Source organism: Protopterus annectens, chromosome 7.part0, assembly GCF_019279795.1.
Source record: "Protopterus annectens isolate FY-2018-M chromosome 7.part0, PAN1.0, whole genome shotgun sequence".
NCBI lineage: Eukaryota > Metazoa > Chordata > Ceratodontiformes > Protopteridae > Protopterus > Protopterus annectens.
The window spans coordinates 1,976,024,448-1,976,042,731 of record NC_056739.1 but is presented as its reverse complement, the minus strand read 5'-3'; positions in this window follow the sequence as shown (position 1 = coordinate 1,976,042,731).

Below are 18,284 nucleotides of genomic sequence, written 5' to 3'. Positions count from 1 at the left end.
CTGCAGGCCTTTGCCTAATGTGATAAATATTAACACATCTATTCATGCCAGCCTCACATGGAGTCAGAAATGTTCAGAATACCAAACAGGGATTGAAAAGTAGTACAGTATACTTCTACAGTAAAATCATTAAAAAAAACAGATCACAAAATTTGTTTTTTAAGCTTGTGTATTCCACTGTGGTATGCATGTCTTTTGCTTTTTGTACACAAATTCTATGTCAGAAAGAGCACATAGATGTGTACAATAATTCATTATATGTCCTGCTTTCTCAGTTTTAACTAGAAGTAATCCCACGTTCTCAGGGAGATGATGGCTATTTCCACTATGCAAGAAAATATAAATTATCATTGTACTATGTGCATTCAACTCAGCTTTAAAGCTCTGGGAAGACATTTCTTCAGTTTTTGGCTTGGTATTGCAACCATACCACCAAAGCCAGTTACTCTGAACCTACTAGGAAACCTTTTGGAGAAATGGAAGTTCTGAATGCAAAGGTGTCAACCACTTCGTTTCCACCAGACATTACGGCATCCATATAAAAACATTGATGTACATGTTACTGAGTTGTAGCACAGGGTACTTGATTATGAATTTGGGTGACTGTATAACCCCTTCATTACAGATAAAATAGCAAGCATGTGACAAAGTAAATCAATATGTAAAAGGTAGACTCCTGAAAGAATTTTATTTGAAACTGAGAGAAGTCATGACGTGCTGTGTCAGCAAATTGTTAAATGTGCATTTAAAATCAGTAACTGAAGACCTGAAGTGTGTAAAATTGTTACTGTGCATGAGAATGAAAAAAACTGAAGCCTAATAGCTATAAAAATAATAGCAATAAAATCAAAAGGAAGGAAAATATGCCTCCCATCAATTCAAATAAATGGCACCTCATTACCAGGATGACTCATGATACTGGCTGTTGGGCTACAGCCCCTCCAATTAAAAAGAAAGAAAAAAAAAACAAAAGAAATGCTGTCAGAACGTCAATTAATAGCTGACTTTCTTCTTTAGTTCCTTGTTAATCTGCACATCAGTGCATCTGCAGACAGAGCTCAAGAGCTGGAAAAAAATCATCTCAGTCTGCAAAAAATGTACTCCACCAATCCATGGAACTCTTTCATCTTGCTGTTGAGGATTTTGGAAATTTCACACAAGCATCTCTTCAGGGTGCTGCATGAAACAGCAAAGAGCCTTTCCTATTAACTTGCAGCATCAAGGAATGAGTTTTTACTGTAATATTTTTACAGGCAGTAGTGTGCTACTGCCAGCATGTATAAAGGTAAGCATTTAATTTATTTAAATGTGTGTGTGTGTGTGTGTACGCATGCACATTTGTGTGATGTGTGTGGGGATGATGGTGTAAATACTCTCAACCATCTCTGATTTTGCAGAATGGCTCTGATTTTTACCCTATATTTTTGTCTACCCTTCACAAATTATGTGGTTTTTCTGGCAAATAATTGAGGATTGCAGTCACTAAATAATAAACAATGCATGATGATATGCCTGTTATGCTAGCAAGTGTCAAAGTGTATAAAGATTATTGTGTCTCTGAATTTGGTAAACTGATCAGAGCCAGATCCACCACTAGATGACCCAGGCAGTTGCTGGAGCCCGCTGCCTGGGGGGCTGCCATAAATAGCATTTATTTAAAAAAATGAATTACATATCTTCTTTAATAGCATTCTTCTACATCCGAGTGATGCCTCCAGGTGCATCTGCAGTTAACTTCTACTTTCACCTCTAGGCATCAAATATTGCTTGTTTATATTTGCATCAATAATTCTAAAACCATGCTGTGTACAAGGTTTTAAAATATTTCATCATAAAGCTTGCACAGTGGCAAACTCAAGTGCATTAATATTTGACCTCTGTAAAGTGCAGATAAATAGATATTAACTGTTGTTTTTATTATATTAATTTATATAGATATAATTTTCACATTTTTCTAAATATTTCAACAACCAAGTAACACAGACACAACTCCTTAGCCGGATATGAAAGCTCTCAGCTAGACGAATAAAATGCTGCTGGCAGCATGTGTGTAACTTGAGTGGTTGGTGAGATACTGTAAGTTGTTTACAACATATTACAAATGTAACAGTTATTGTGACTTATAAAATTTGGTTCAAGACTTAGAACCTAAAAAATACTACCACTATAAAAATAGTTTGTGTTGAAGAGTTTGCATTTGTACTTCTTTCATAAACCCTATGGTTCCAGAAATATGAACATTTGTTTGAAATGTGAGGACATAATTTGATTCTGTCAAAAGGCTTAGACTCCACCCATTGGAAGTTAGTTTACACTTCCTGAGCTCCATTGGAGTGAATGAGTTAAGAAAGCTGTCTGTGTGAGCAATGGAGGTTTACATCTCCCTGAGTGTGCGTCGATGTGCACAGATTGCTGTTGCTTCTTCTTTCCTCTTGAGGAATTTTAAACTGGCTTGCTCACAAGACATATGTTCATGTTGCTTCTTCTTTCCACAGAATTTATGAAATGAATGAATGCGTGTAAAATGCCCTAGTTAGGAATGGCAAGTTAGTTAATTTGCTCATGCTTAAACCCTTTGTTACAGAAGACAACAGCCTGAATCCTGAACACCAACTACCAGACTTCTCAAAGAATATGAGTTTCAGTGCATTTTCAAGGAATTGAATTTCAGCATCTTTTCAAAGAATTGATTGTCAGTGCATTTGTCTCAGTGCATTTTCAAGGAATTGTGAGTTTTAAGGGAAGAGAAGTTTACTGCTGCCCATGCTGTCTGTTTTAAGTGTACAACTGTTTTGTTTAGCACATGGCCATCACTGTGCTATAGAATTTGAAAGCAGTATTAGAATCACAACAGGTAGCATACATGCCATTGATGCAGAAGGCTGTGCATTCTACTCCCACACCATGTACTGTAGATGGATTGCTAATATAGTGGTATACTTTAAGATGGGATGGGGATGCTGCAATCTTGAGTTTGTCCCCCTTTGGATGAGATGCCTAGTAACAAATAACTGATGTGAGTTTGCCATCCATTCTCTATTGTAATATTACCAGCTTACCATTTTTTTTAATGTAACATAGGCAATGGGTTTGAAATAGTCGGCTCACTAGGACAGGTTAGAGGTAAAAAAAGGTGGGGGAATGAGAACAGGGATGTACTGAGAGTGGCAGCAGCCACTCTGGTTACAGGAAGCCCTAATAATAGACAAATTGTATGTTTTTTTTCTGTAGAAAACTAGGACATATCAAGCAGGACTGTGTATACTACAGAAAATAGAAAAACAGGCAGATAGAGAAAGGAATATTTGCGAGGGACTCAGAAGAAAAAGAAATCAGGAAGGAAAAGCAAAATCAAAAGTTGCAGGATGATAACATAGAGGGTCACACATTTCATAATAAGGCAAGAGGAATACTAAATTGCAGGAATATGATGGTGAAGGCAATGTATATCGCATAGGAGCTAGAGAAGATCCTTCCTGTAGCTCAGAATGCAAAAGGCAGTAGGCTGTATGTCAGGAATTGCTTAGTCCTGCATACCCGGTAGCTGAGGATGATGATTCCCAGGAGCAGGAACAAAACACTTGTGTTGTCAGAGAAGTTTCCAGTCATTTGGATAATGATAGTGATTCAAATAGAGGTCTGCCCGACCTACTCAGTTCAGTTATCATTTTTAAATGAGGAAATGATGGTAGACCTTTAACTGATGTCTGGGTGGAGGGGGTGCCATTGAAAATGTCTTAATAAACACGGGAGCAGAAATTCCTATTACAAACAGAAGGCTTAAGCTGGGTATGAGAAGGAAAATTTTGATCTCAGGTTTTAATGGTAGTGCATGTGTTGCAGTGGGCAGTGAGCCTGTAGAAATGAAGTTTACTCAGGATGAAACTCTGGTAATGGGAAGATTTTTGAAGCATACTAGTTGTGGAATGACCATAATAGGGATGGATATTTTGAACATGGTAGAGAGAGTAATTGTTTTTTTCCAACTGTATTTTGTGGAAAACAAGAGATGAAAGTGAATTGAGTGTTAACCGGAAATGCATGAAAATACAAGTTAGCCTAGTAGAGAGCAAGGAAAACAGGGCAGTGCCTCAGACAAACAAACAAAGAGATATTTGGAATACCATAAAGAATTTCAGACCTTATAGACAGAAACTTATTCCGCAGTAGTACAGCAGTAGCGTTGTTACCTCACAGCAAGAGGTTCTCCCGTTCGATTCTCGGTTTGGCTTGGGAGTGCCTTCTGTGTGGAGTCTGTATGTCCTCTCCGCAGTTGGGTGGTGTTCGAAAGACATTTGTGCATAAATGGGTGTGCCTTCGTTGAAGGTTGGGCGTCGAGCTGGCACCTCGGCGTTTTGTAAAAATCTACTGCCAATCATTAGCAGACCGGAGTTCCGCTGTGGCGAACCCTTACCGGGAAAAAGCCGAAAGACAAACATCAACAGAAACAAAAGCAGACTGTGGGAAGTTAGAAGTTCCGACTGCAGTTGGAGGTGCAAGGGATTACATTCCTCCTTTCCAAAAACAGTATCTGATTCCAGCTGAGGCAGCAGATGATATGAGGAAACACATTTTAGACTGGGAACAGGCAGGCATAATTCAGAAGGGACATAGTCCAACAAATTCACCTATTTGGTCAGTTGAAAAGGATGGGAGTTACTGTTTGGTAATAGACCTCTTTAAGTGTAGATCAGTATGTATGTATACCTTTAAGAAGCTTTCCATGGGCTTGCACAAGTGTAGAAATACTAAGCACGTGCAAGCCTGCCATTTTGTAGTAAGCTGTCGAGATGTAAGCATGCATGTCTATGTAGTCGGTCAGTTAATCAGTTTGTTTATATTTTGTACTGCTGCTATCCATCCTGATGTGTAATAAAGCATATAAACAAACTACCCAGCCTGTTCATCTTCAATTGTAAACCAAGACGAGCAGCATGGTTTCAGAATGGGATCTAGAAATCCAGAATCAAGACCAGAAGGTACTCATTTAATGGTGGAGGAATATAGAGGAATGGATCATTCTTACTGCACGTATACCTTGCAAAACAGATCAGAAACGAAATTCAGGTACCAAAACTTGCTTAAATGATTTCTTAATTGAAAAATATAAAATGCACTCAATGCTCAAAAGGAATCTCTAGTTAAACAAAATGTCCAAAACTGCGGCATATTGATAAAAATATTCAAAATAGTTAAGAAAATGTTTGAAATAATGTCCAAATCCCATAAAATAAGGGAAACGACCACATTTTTTTGCTGAGACACTTTTTTGTGTTAGATAAAGCTATTCAAAATATCTGAAGTATACAAGTGTTCACAAGTTTGTGCAGTATTACAGTACAGTTATCTCATGAAATACAGCCATTTCAAACCATACTTCCCAAAGTACAGTATTTCATAGAGTTTATTCTGCATATGAATGTTATTACAAATACTGGCTGTGTGTGCATGTTTGTATATAATTACAAAGGTCATTTTTTCACTGTTTGGGCATAATTTGTTAGCACGGCTGAAGGATTTTGTAGACCATCTCCTCTTGTCTTTGATAATAATATTGCAGAGAATTGGAGAGTGTTTGAGCAAGAGTATGATATTTTCATACAAGCAGCTTTTTCCTGACAAAGAAGTATGTACAAGGGCATTCATTTTGCTTAACTTAGCTGGGTCAAAAGCCATTGAAAGAGAGCATTCATTTGTGTATGCACCAGAAGTACATGCAAGAGAGGGGCAAATCCGCCATATTTTGGTACCGGCTGAATCAAAGGAGGACCCTGAGTGCTTGAAACATAAATTTATAGAAATGTGCAACCCCCAGACAAATGTTACATTATAGAAGCACTTATTTTATACAAGAGACCAAAAGCCAGGTGAAACTTTTGCAGCTTATATCACTGACTTAAGAAATTAAGCTAAAACATGCAGATTTGGTGATTTGAAAGATGAGTTAATAAAGGACAGGCTTGTGTGTGTTGTTAATAATGCTGCAGTGAGAAAGATTTTGCTTTGTGACAGTCATTTAATGTTAAGCAAAGTCATAGAGATTTGTCAAATCCATGAGTTCACAGAAAGGTACACAAGTATGCTTGCAAGTGATAAGAGCGTGGCTTCAACAGCCTCTGGAGCAAACGTAGATAGTATGCAGCACATGGCAAGCAGAAACAGGCCTAAGCACATGGAAGCTGCATTCCCTGCAGGGTTTCCAGGGAAAGCCCATAACTTTCTAACAAGTTCTAAGACTAGCTTAGCAAAATGGACATGCTCAGTGCAGTATAAGGGTGAGTCAGCAAAACCTAAGTCAAGTTCTACTGTTAACTGTCATAATTGTGGAGCCAACCATGAGTCTAAAGGAGAGAAGTGCTTAGCATTTGGTCAGCAATGCCACAAGTATAAAAAATGAAACTGGTTAAGTTTTGTAAATCAAGCAAGCATCATTCAGTTATTAAGAAAGGTCACTCAAAAAAGCAGGTTCACATGTGTGTAGTAGGCTAATGGCCCTGGGGCCTTTACAAGCCTAGTTATAGGATTACCCTGACATCTTGCCACCCAAGCTTAGTTTCCAGTAACTATGTTGAGTAGAGCCACTGGAGTTATCCCCAGGGTGAATTTTCTATTTCCCATCCACTCAAGATTTCTGTTAAAGAGGGTCAGCAAGGTGCTCTGCTCGACATATATGGGAAGTCTATTCCATAGCATGGGCAGTCTTTGGGTTATGAACCTGTCCCTCCAGTATGCACTGTTGATTGTGCTAACGAGGTTGAGGTCTCTGGAGTGTGTGCTGCAAAGGGATTGGGATTTCTTTAGATGTAGCATTTCTAACAGAGCTGGGTCAGACATGGCTCTGTAAGTCAAGCAGAGATCGCCTCTAAGTAGGTGATATGAGACGGAGAATAGTTGGGAGTTTTTTTAGTCTGTCCATATAGGACAAGTGTTTAAGGCCTAGGATCCTCTTTGTGAGGTACTTTTGTGGCCTCTCCAGTTGTTGCAGGTGTCTAGTGAGGTAGATACCAAATGGGGCATTGTACTTCATGATTGGCCTAATGAGGGAAGAGTAGAGGGAGACAATGACCTCTTTCATCCTGGATGCAAAATCCTTAGTAATGAGATGTGCCACATAGAAGGACTTTCTGACCACAGTGGCAATGTGGTGATCAAAAGAAAGGTTGCTGTCAACCTGTGTTCCCAGATTGCTTATAATGCCTTCTGTGTTCAGTGGACTACCATCAATGTGGTAATTCATGGGAACTGGGTTTTTCCCAAAGGGGATGATGACATTTTTTTTTGTCATTAAGCTTAAGGCCATGGTTCTGAAACCAGTTGTTGATCTCAGTGAGGCCATTCTGTAGGATGTCAACATCACTTGGGGAGCTAATAATAGCTCCCAACTTGCAATTGTCTGTGAACTTTGTCAGCCACAGTCCTTTCCTGTTGGCCTGGACTTCGGAGAAGTAGATGCCAAACAGGAGAGGACCCAGGATAGAACCCTGTGGGACTCCACTTGTGACTAGTCGGCAGTCTGACTTGGAGTCAGCTACTTTCACACTGTGGGTTCTATCTGTGAGCCAGTTTGCAGCCCACCTAGTGATATAGGGGTTGATGCCAAGCTTAGTGAGTTTTTCTATGATTCCTGAGTGGGAAATGGCATCAAAGGCCTTGGCCAGATCAAGGTAGGCTATATGAACCACCTTGCCTTCATCCACAGCTCTGGCGACTGACTCAAAGAAATCAACCAAGTTGAGCAGGCATGATCTACCCTTCACAAAACCAAACTGTGTGGGATCCAGAGTTTGGAGATTCCCTATATCCTTGTTTATTAGGTCCATGATGATGCATTCCATAGCTTTTCATATCAGACTTGTCAGGCTAATGGGCCGATAGTTTCCAGGGTCTGTAGTCACTCCTCCTTTGTGGAGACGGATGACTGCAGCAGTGTGCCATTTGGTAGGGACAAAGCCTGAGGTAAGGCTGTGATTGAACAGGGCACACAGGTTGATCATATAGAAAGCTGCAACCCTACTTTCTATGTAGATGGTGTATCAGTGGTCGGTAAAATGGTTAATGCAGTACATTTATTGGCAAAGAACAGAGTATTTTGTAATGCTCTAATCAATGGCAAACCCACAGAGCTCAAAGTGGACACTGGTTCAAAGTGTAATGTAACGTCAGCAGAAGCATTTGCTAAAGTGAGGGCTGCTGAGCAACTTAATTTGGTTAATTGTCCAAAGCTTGTTGCTTACGGAGATGAAGAGATTCTAACTGAAAGCTCAGTAGTGCTTTCATGCTATTTGGGTGGGAAGAGTTACAGCTTGCAATTTTATGTGGTTAGAATACCTGTACATTCATTATTAGGTCTCAGATAGTTTAAAAATGAAACTGCTTTCTTTTACCAAAGAAATACATCTTGTAAGCATATGTCCCAGTTCCAGTTTCACTGATGTTATTTTCTCAGAGTATGCTGATGTTTTCGACAAGCTAGGCAAACTTTTGGTTGTTTACTCCATGAAAGTAGACCCAGAAGTCAGTCCAGTGGTCAGACCAGAAAGGAGATTTTCAATAGCTATGCAGGACAAAGTCCAAGTCCAGTTAGACAAAATGGTGCAGCAAGGTGTGATCTGTCCAGTCACGAAACTAGCTGAGTGGGTGTCTTCCATGGTAGCTGCTCATAAGAAAAATTCAGATGAAATTAGAATATGCATCAACCCAACAGACTTGAACAAGGCATTAAAGAGACCTCATCATCCTATGCATACAGTCAAGGAGATTGCCACCCTCATGCCAAATGCCACAGTTTTTTTCTGTCTTGGATGCAAGGAGTTCATTTTGGCAAATAATGCTTTGTTTAATCACAAATCTTCACTACTGACTACATTCAGTACCCCATTTGGTAGATACAGATTCCTCATGATGCCTTTTGGAATAAATTCTGCCAGTGAAGTCTTTCAGCATGCATTGGAGCAAATTGTTCCAGGCTACCCATGTGCTTTAATAGTTGATGATTTGCTACTTGGATGCAATGGTGAAGCAGAGCATGACAGAAACCTCAGGAAAGTTCTGGACAAAGTGAGTGAAGTGAAAAAGTTTAATCCTCTGAAGTGTAAATTTAGACTACCAGAAGTTACTTATGTAGGTCATTTATTTACCAGTAAAAGCTTACAACCAGACCCTTCCATGCGAGCACCCATTCTTGAAATGCTAGCTCCAGACAATGTCCAAGCTTTACAGGGTTTTCTTGGTATGGTGAACTATTTGGGCAAATTTATCCCTGACTTTAGTGAATTATCAGCTCCTTTGAGAGAGCTGACATGCAAAAAATGTTGCCTGGTCATGGTTAGAACAACACCAGAGAGCATTTGATAACCTCAAACAGCAAACTGCCAGCCTTCCTACATTAAGGTACTATGATGTCCACAAACCAGTAGTTCTTTCCTGTTATTCTTCAAGAGGGCAGACTTGTTGCCTATGAATCTAGAACTCTTACCCAAACTGAAATGCAGTATGCTCAAATTGAGAAGAAACATTTGGCTATTGTGTTCACATGTTCAAAGTTCCATGATTATATTTATGGCCAAGCTATCCAAATAGAAACTGACCATCAACCTCTAGTCACTATTTTAAAGAAGGCTATGCATTCAGCTCCAGCAAGACTACAAAGAATGATGCTCAGATTACAAAAGTACAATTTCAAAATGGTCTATTCAAAGGTAAACGTCTTTGTCTGGCTGGTGCCTTATCCAGATTGTCCAGAAATACCATGGAACAGCCTGGTGTGGAGAATTTTGACTTTGATGTCATGGAAGTGCATACTTTTCCTACCATGAGACTTGATGAGCTGAGAGATCATACAAAGACTGGTCCAATTTTGCAAAATCTCAACCACTTCATCAATGTAGGATGGCCGTCAAAGCAATCATGTGTACTGCCAGAAGTACAGCCTTACTTTTCATACAGAGATGAGATGCTGATGGAAGATGGTATCATTTTCAAAGGTCACAAAGTTATTGTTTCCACTTCCTTACAACATGAGTACATTCAGATTTTACATTGTGACCACCAAGTTTCTGACTCTACCAAAAGAAGGGCGAGAGGACTAGTACTTTGAACTTCTCTATCGAAAGACATTGATAAAGTGCTTTCTTCTTGTTTGGTATATAATAGTACTAAACCGCATTTGCAAAAAGAGCCTCTTCAGCTAAACCAAGTTCCTGAACTAACTTAGTCAACAGTAGCCACTGACATATTTGAGTGGAACAATCATTACTTAGTGTTTGCAGACCCTTATTCAAACTGGTTTGAAATCAATTTGCTACCTAATCTAACATCCAGTGCTGCTATTACTAAGATGAAATGTCATTTCTCAGTCCATGGTAGTCCACACAAAGTTATTTCTGACAATGGTACCCAGTTTACCAGTCAGTTGTTTCAGAGATTTGCAAAAGAGTGGAACTTTACCCATGTTACAAGTAATCCTGAATACCCACAATCAAATGGGGTCTATATTAGAACAGCGAAGTATTTAATCGAACACCTCTTCGTCGACACATAAACAGCGAATGCACTAAAAAGCGAACACTCAGAACACAGATTCCTTTCCCTGGGAAAGAAATCGGTAGCACTAACACACACACTTTCAAACATTACAGTGGGGGGGGATTTGCCCCCCACCCCCCCCCAACTAAATATACCAACTCCGAGATCACACTACAATGGGGATTGGGGCAAACGTGGGGAAGGCCAAGTGATTTCTTTCCCAGGGAAAATAAATCGCTGTTTTGAGCATTCGCGCTTTAGTGCGTTCACTCTTTATGTGTCGACAAAGAGGCGTTCGATTAAACACCTCTTCGCTGTTCTAATATAGACCCATCAAATGGCCTTTCTGAACATGCAGTACAGTGTACAAAGCAATTACTAGAGAAGTCAAAGCATGACAATACCGATATATTCTTGAATTTACTTAATCTCAGAAATATACCCCATGACAACCTACTTGGCTTGCCTGCTCAGAGACTTCTATCTAGGCAAAACAGAGCAACTTTGTCTATTAGTTCTAGTTTGTTGGTGCCTAATGCTAAAAACACCAGAACAATCAAAGCCCAACTTTTTAAAAAGCATTCTTTTCAGAAGTCCAGCTATGATAAAATGAGCAGATTTCTTTGTACACTGAAAGAGGGAGAGATAGTGAGGATGCAAATGACGAACTGCTTTGATCGTATTGGTCAAGTGAGAGGTATATGTGCTGAGCCAAGATCATACTTAGTGGAATCTGAGGGTAAAAAATACAGGAGAAACCGTAGGCATCTTCTTCCTGTATCAGAAATGATATCACAGCATCATACCTTTGATACAAACTCTAGATCTCAAAGAAACCCTGACAATATTCACACCAAAGAACGTCTCAGTATCCATTTCCATTCCTGATGATGTCCCAGATGTCCCCAAAGTTGAACATTCCTTGTCCCTGTTGCTAGATCCAATTCTCACTTTTATGTTACACAATCAGGTCATATTTCTAGACCTAGTGTAAAATACACAGCAACCTGAACATGGTTGTTTAATATGTGTCTGATTTGTATGAATGTATGTCAAAAAAATTAGTTCTGTATAATTGCATGTCAAAAAATCATTTCTGTATAATTGCATGTTATTGAATACTGTTATTTGATGTATGAGCTATTTCTAAGAGAGGGAGGATGTAGAATGAAATGTGTGTATGTAATCTTTAGGAAGCATTTCCAGATGTAGGAATGTGCATATAAATAGTGAGCACATGCATGCAGCGGTGCCATTTTGATAGAACAGCCAGAGTGTTAACATGTATGAGTGTGGTAGTCTGTCTGTTTATAAGTTTATTTAAGTTTAAGTTACAAAGCTTCACTCCTGATGTCTTTATGTGTACTAAAGCTTCTTGAACTGAACCCACAATGGTTTGTCTGTTTAATCCTGACTGGACGAGTGACAACACCTACCTGCTTGCTCCTTTTTGCACTCTCATAGTCAAGATAAACCCTGGCCAAAGATACTTGGAATGGGGTCCCACCCAAAGCTCTGACTGGTGTGGACTGCCCAAGCAAGTACTGCTCCTCCTTAACCACTGCAGGCCTCACAATGTTTATATCAGAAGCTGTCTCTCTCTTAGCAATGGTCTATCTTCCATCCACTAAGATAGGATACAATTTTGGTGATAATTTGGCACCTCTGTTGTTTCCAGACAACTTATCACTGGCATTCTGTCATGCCCACTTGCTGGCTCCCTCACCTTTTTTTTCTCACCTTGCTTCAGTGGACATTTGTATGCTAGTGGCTTCCCCTGTTACTGGTGAACTCTGTTGGAGCAGTTTAGGCTGCCCCCTTAGGTCCATGTGCAGCACTGAGTATCCTCTTCTTATGCAGTGGTGTCCTACTTGCCAAGTAGAGCTTCCCTTTTCTCCCCAACTCATTTGCAGAGTTACACTGTCGGTCTGCCAACCAGATCCTCATGTTCTCAGGCAAAGTGCTAAGAGCTTGTTCCATCACCAAAAGGTCCATCAGTCCTTCAAAAGTGGTGACCTAACACCCACTCACCCAGCTGTGAAAGTAAGTACTTAAAGCAGCAATGTAGTCATATACACTTTGATCTGCCTTGTGTCTATTTCACAAAACTTTTTTTCTGTACATTTCAGGAGTTAATTTAAAACAATCCAGTAAACATTGTTTTACATGATCATAATTCAAACAATATCAGACAGGTTAGCAATTGCATTCACAGTTCTACCATGGAGTAAGGGGGTCAGCAACTGTACCCAGAGCCCTTGGTCAACATTATATTTTTTACATACCCTCTCAAATATATAAATGAAACTCAAAGTCATCTCCCTCCTTGTACTGAGGAAAAAGTTTACTGACCTTTATGGCTTCTGGGGTTTAGTCATTCCCTTCCGCATTACCTCCATGACCCTGTCAAAGGGTTAGAAGATTCTTTTCATGCTGTCTCTGGTTCTCATATTCTTCCATATCCAAATGCTGTAGTCTTTCCACTGATTCAGTTTCCAAACATTTGGTTTCTAGTTGCAGTCTCTCCTCGGTCTCCAAACATATGGCTTCCAGTTCATGCTGATGCTGCTTCTCTCTCTCCTCAGCTTCCAGTTCAAGTCTCCTTAATTCCAAATGAATTTTTAAGTCCTCTGAAGAAAAGGTACACTGTCTTGTCTTGGAAGACTGGTTATCCCCAACCCCAAACTGGATATCCTCCAAGGTGCTGGTCTGCTGTGCAGCTGTGGCTAAGGCTGAGATCACTGCTTCCTTAGGTTGGCATGTACCAGTCCTTTGGCTTCTCACATCTTGGCCAACTGGTTTCTGGTCAGCTTGCTATGATCCTCTGCTGACATCTTTACCTGCTGTCACAGACTAAACTGACTAAAAAATAATTAGAACTGTTGTGAAATGAAACTCAGTATGTTTATCTTGTGGCTGTCAAGAGTGCACACCTCAGTGACAACCACCCACAGGCCACTAAAGCTCAATTAAAATCCTACACTGCTTGCACCAAATAATCTGATAACCCCACTTAAATCCAGGGCAGTAACTAAAGAGTCTCAGTCCTCAACACCATCTCCGGTATGGGAGCATCACTGAATGCAGAGATAGAAATAAACAATTTCCCCTAAGAATACACTGAGAACAGGTTCCAAACCTGGGACTGGACTATATGCTTCACTCCAGGTTCCTAAATGAGTCTTTACACTAACCACTGTACTGTGTCACAGTTTTAGATATTTGACATATTTACACATACAAACACTCTTGGCAAAGACTGGCACAGATTTGCCTGCTATGTCCTCTTTCACAAATTACAAGGTAACAGCTGCCAGAAGTCAAATACCACAACATCCTTCAAAAGCAGTGTTCAATTATATTGGGTAAAATAAATATGGACATAAATGGTAGCATGTAATCCAAGCAGTAAGGCTTTTTGAATTGGCCCTGATGTTATCACAATAAGCAGAAACACTCTCAGGTTATTAAATGTACTTTATAAATAACCAGCCACAATAAAAGGTAGTAAAATATTTAATAATAAATAAAATGATTTAAAACATGTATACACTGAATAACTGATTCTAATAAACCACAGAGTTCACACACAGGAATTATGAAAATAACACTGTAGGATAGATTTCACACTGATTGTAGAAAAACTTTAACTATCTAACTATAGTCCCCTAACTATCTAAAGATTAACTATCCCTGTCTAATCTAATTAACTCAGCAAGACAAGATGATCTTACTTTTGCTAGGCAAGATAAGAATTTATACCCACTCTTCAGGCTGTTTTCTGGTCCTCAGTGACTGGAATATCAGTTCCTACTACTTCTGCTGAACAGCTCTGGAAAACTCTGAGTGACAACTACTGATCTGGAAAACAAAAAATGACTACTGAACAACAACTGAATAACTATAACAACTACCGGACTGCAAGTAACTCAGAACCTGCTTTTATAGCAGAATTTTTTAAAAGTCACAGAAAGCTGTTATGAGAATTCTACTCTCTCATATCAGACTTTAAAAAGTAAACAAAACAGCTTATGTGTAGATTCTATTCCTTTCAGCTCTGGCACACAATGACATCACATCTAGGTCAGCTGACTGGCATAATCTACATTCAGAATTCTTTTTTAAAAAAAATGTACATTTGGTCAGCCATAAGAATATTGTTTGATTCAAATATCTTACATAAATCAAAGAAATAATGAAAAAATACAAACTTATTTACAAAATTATAGCTAGTCATGCTGGCATATATAACACAGGATAATTTACAATTATTTACAAGTATTTACAAAATTTCAGCCAGTCATGCTAGCACAGATGGCAATAGCTAATATCCTCACACAACCTTGAAGTCTGACTGTGATAACAATAATTAATACTAGTGGCTACATTAATGTATTGCAGCTTTGTTTTACACAAACAGGATGTATGGTATGCTAGACCACTCCATATAAATCATATTAGTCCTGCAAAGCCAGAAAATAAATAAGCAAACAGTAGTCATTATCATCCACAGACATTGGCCATATTGAACAATTACCACTACTTCGTCAACTGTGCACATCTCAGATACCTTACTGCAATACAATAAAATAAATCAGTGGCCATGATAATGTATTTCAACTCCTTCCATTTTATATAAACACAGAGTTTCCAGCTAGTCACAGTAAAATACCCACTCCAACAAAAGTCCTGGAAAACACCAACCACTACCTATAATATCCAGCTGCCTGCCGTGGTTTAAAAAAAGAAAATATGTTTCTTACCCTCCAAACTCTTGCTGTTTTAAATATGGCCTTTGCATAATCTATTTCTCCTTTCACAATGTTCAGGATTTCTGCTCCTTTTCATCTAATACATTATCTAGATGAATCTGATGCATTTCCTATATGATAGCTGTGATTCAATAGATAGACTGCAAATGCAGTAGTCAGACCAAGTGCACAGCACGTCCCCCACAGTCATCACAGTCAAGCTTACTTTGAACAAGAACACCTATGGCAGTTTGTTTTAAGTAAAGAAATGATGTGTCCAAATCTTTTTATTTTACATTTCTATATGCAACAATATATTTACCAATACATTTACTTTTCAAAGTGAATTGCCAAATTTTTTTAAATATAAATGTCTTCATTCAGTTTATACAACTTGTGAGTGGTTGTGAAGTCAAAAGATGAAGGGATGGCAGAATTTGAGGTGGAAAGACAACATTACTCAAGTAATGGACATGAATGTGTAAGTATTAAAAGAAACAGATGCTGGCAGACTTGTTTTGTCCTTGGTTAAAGAGTATAAAGTATACAACTAAACGACAATGAACTTTCACAGACATGAATTATAACTGTTTGCATCTATGTTTTGAAAATGGACTACTTAACTACAGGTACTATACGTTAATAGTATGGCTAACTCATGTTTAATAAAGTACAGTAATTCTGACCTTGTGTAACATATTGGCCTGGCTGGTGACAGAGTGTAAGCATAAAAGCTAAGTACCTTTTGTAAATACAAAGTAGTTTTAGCCAAGGTCCTTTTACTGTTAAGTAAGGTAGCACTGAATGACACTGAGCTGAGAACAGAGGTGTATAAAATCCTGGGATGTTAGGTGATGTCAGATGACAGCTTTGCTCTAAGCAATGTAGTGTAAATCTTATTCAGGTACTAGTCAAAGCCCAAAGAAACAGTATTCATTTCATATATGCACATTGTTGTCAGCAATATGTTTTTTAAGGTTCTTCCTAACATAATTGCGGACAGCATTGTCACGTGTAAACTAATTTATTAACTAGTCTTCTACCGCCCACAAAACAGTTTTGATACCATGTGTGTGTGTGCCATTGACATTACAAGATAAACATTTAGAAGCATACATTGCACATAAACTTTTTTTCTTCAAAAGAGTAAACTAGGAAGCAAGAAAAATAAGTTGCGAAGAGTTTGGCAAAATGTCAGTGACCCACTTGTTTAATCAGTGTAAATCAAGGAGACTTCCTCATGGTGGTATGACCAAGGATGAGCTGGTAACTACTTTTTGCTTTTGTACACGAAGTTTAATCAGATGAATCTGTAAAGCCTGGCAGCTGTATGTATGCAGCATGCAGCAGAAGCACACCTCCATACATCCTGAAATGATCTTAAAATACAGCATAGACTGTATACTGTAGCTAGAGCTAGTGTAATGCATGCAGACTGAAGTAGATGAGAGACAGAAATGCAGAAGAGTAAAATTAGTATAACATGAATGGGCTATGGTACAAAAGAGAGAAAAGCAGTGCTAGCATGAAACAATGTTTAACTTTCACCAGATGCATGTAAGTAGCAAGATAAGAACACAGTTCTGAAAACCCATGACTAAAGTGATTTCCTCAATATAAAGAGAGGGGTGATTTTGATAATATTTGGCCATTTTCATGTTTGCACAGTCAGCACCAAATTGACCAAGGAAAATGGGTGACTTTTACTCATGGGAAGCACAGTATATACTGTCAGAAATGTAACTGATACTGATTGTCTGGATTATATTAAAGTTAAAAATCATGTGAATGTTTTCAGTTAACTCATGAATGTTGTAAAAAGCAGTACAGACGACATAAGGGAAAAGCAGAGAATAGTAAATTTCATTGCAAAGCTAATCACTTTAATAGGTGGATGAAATGCTGTCAAATTACAACTTTTGAAATGGTGGAACACATAACTGTGATGATAGATGATACTGCCAGCACAGATAGCTGGAATTTTGTAAATAATTATATGTCTTTTATGAATATCAAACTGATTTATACAAGATGCTTGTGTTACAAATGTATTAGAACTGTATTTCATGTGTATATCAAACTGATTTGTACAGATGTTTGTGTTGAAAAAGTATTTGTAAAATGCTTGTGTTTGAAATGTGTCCACGGTGTACCCTACTGGAGAGAACAGAAATATACATGCACTATTATAACTGTTTAAATGCATATGTTTTAACAGTGGAAACTGGAAGGTTAGCCTCAGTCCAGCAAACTTTAAAAAATATCTGAAGTTAAATCACTTTATGGGCTAGGCCATAAAGATTCTATCTTACAGGTTTCAATGCAGCCAGAGACAGAAAGTCTGTACTAGGAAGCTTTTCATATTGTCTTTGGGGTGAACTAATTACTACTCTGGAAGCATGGAGATAGGTAATTGTTTTATGACTTCCAACACCTGCCACAGATCTGAGCAAAAGCCCTTGTGTGTGTATTTATACAGGTCGGTGCTAAATCCTGCCAGCTTCCAGCAATGGGGGGTTTGCATGGGAACTAGAAGTCGGATGACCAAAAGTGATATCATTCTGCAAGCTATACTAGAAGTAATATTTTAGATATTTTGAGAAGTCTTTTAGTGAGACTGAGATTCTGTATTTTGTCTTGGGCCTGACAACAAGGACCATTCACCACATCTTCTGCCTTGTTCTATTACATAAGTAGGGAATAATAATTCTCTTACATTCAGTCAGGAATATAGTGAAGCTTAGTTTAGATATTGTTTTAATTTTCTGAGCTTGAATTTCAATGTTATTTGAAATATTTCCTGTGACTTTATACTCTGTAACTGTGAAAATATACTTAGTATTTTCTTGTTTTTTTACTATTTATTGTTAAATATATTTAAACCTTTCATTGTAGCTGATCATTGTAGAGACATTTAAGTTTTGAGAGTGCTTGCATATTTATTTGGTGACACTGTGTGGGTCACTCCTAAGAGTCTTACTGTTGGTCAAACTACCATTTGTATTAATA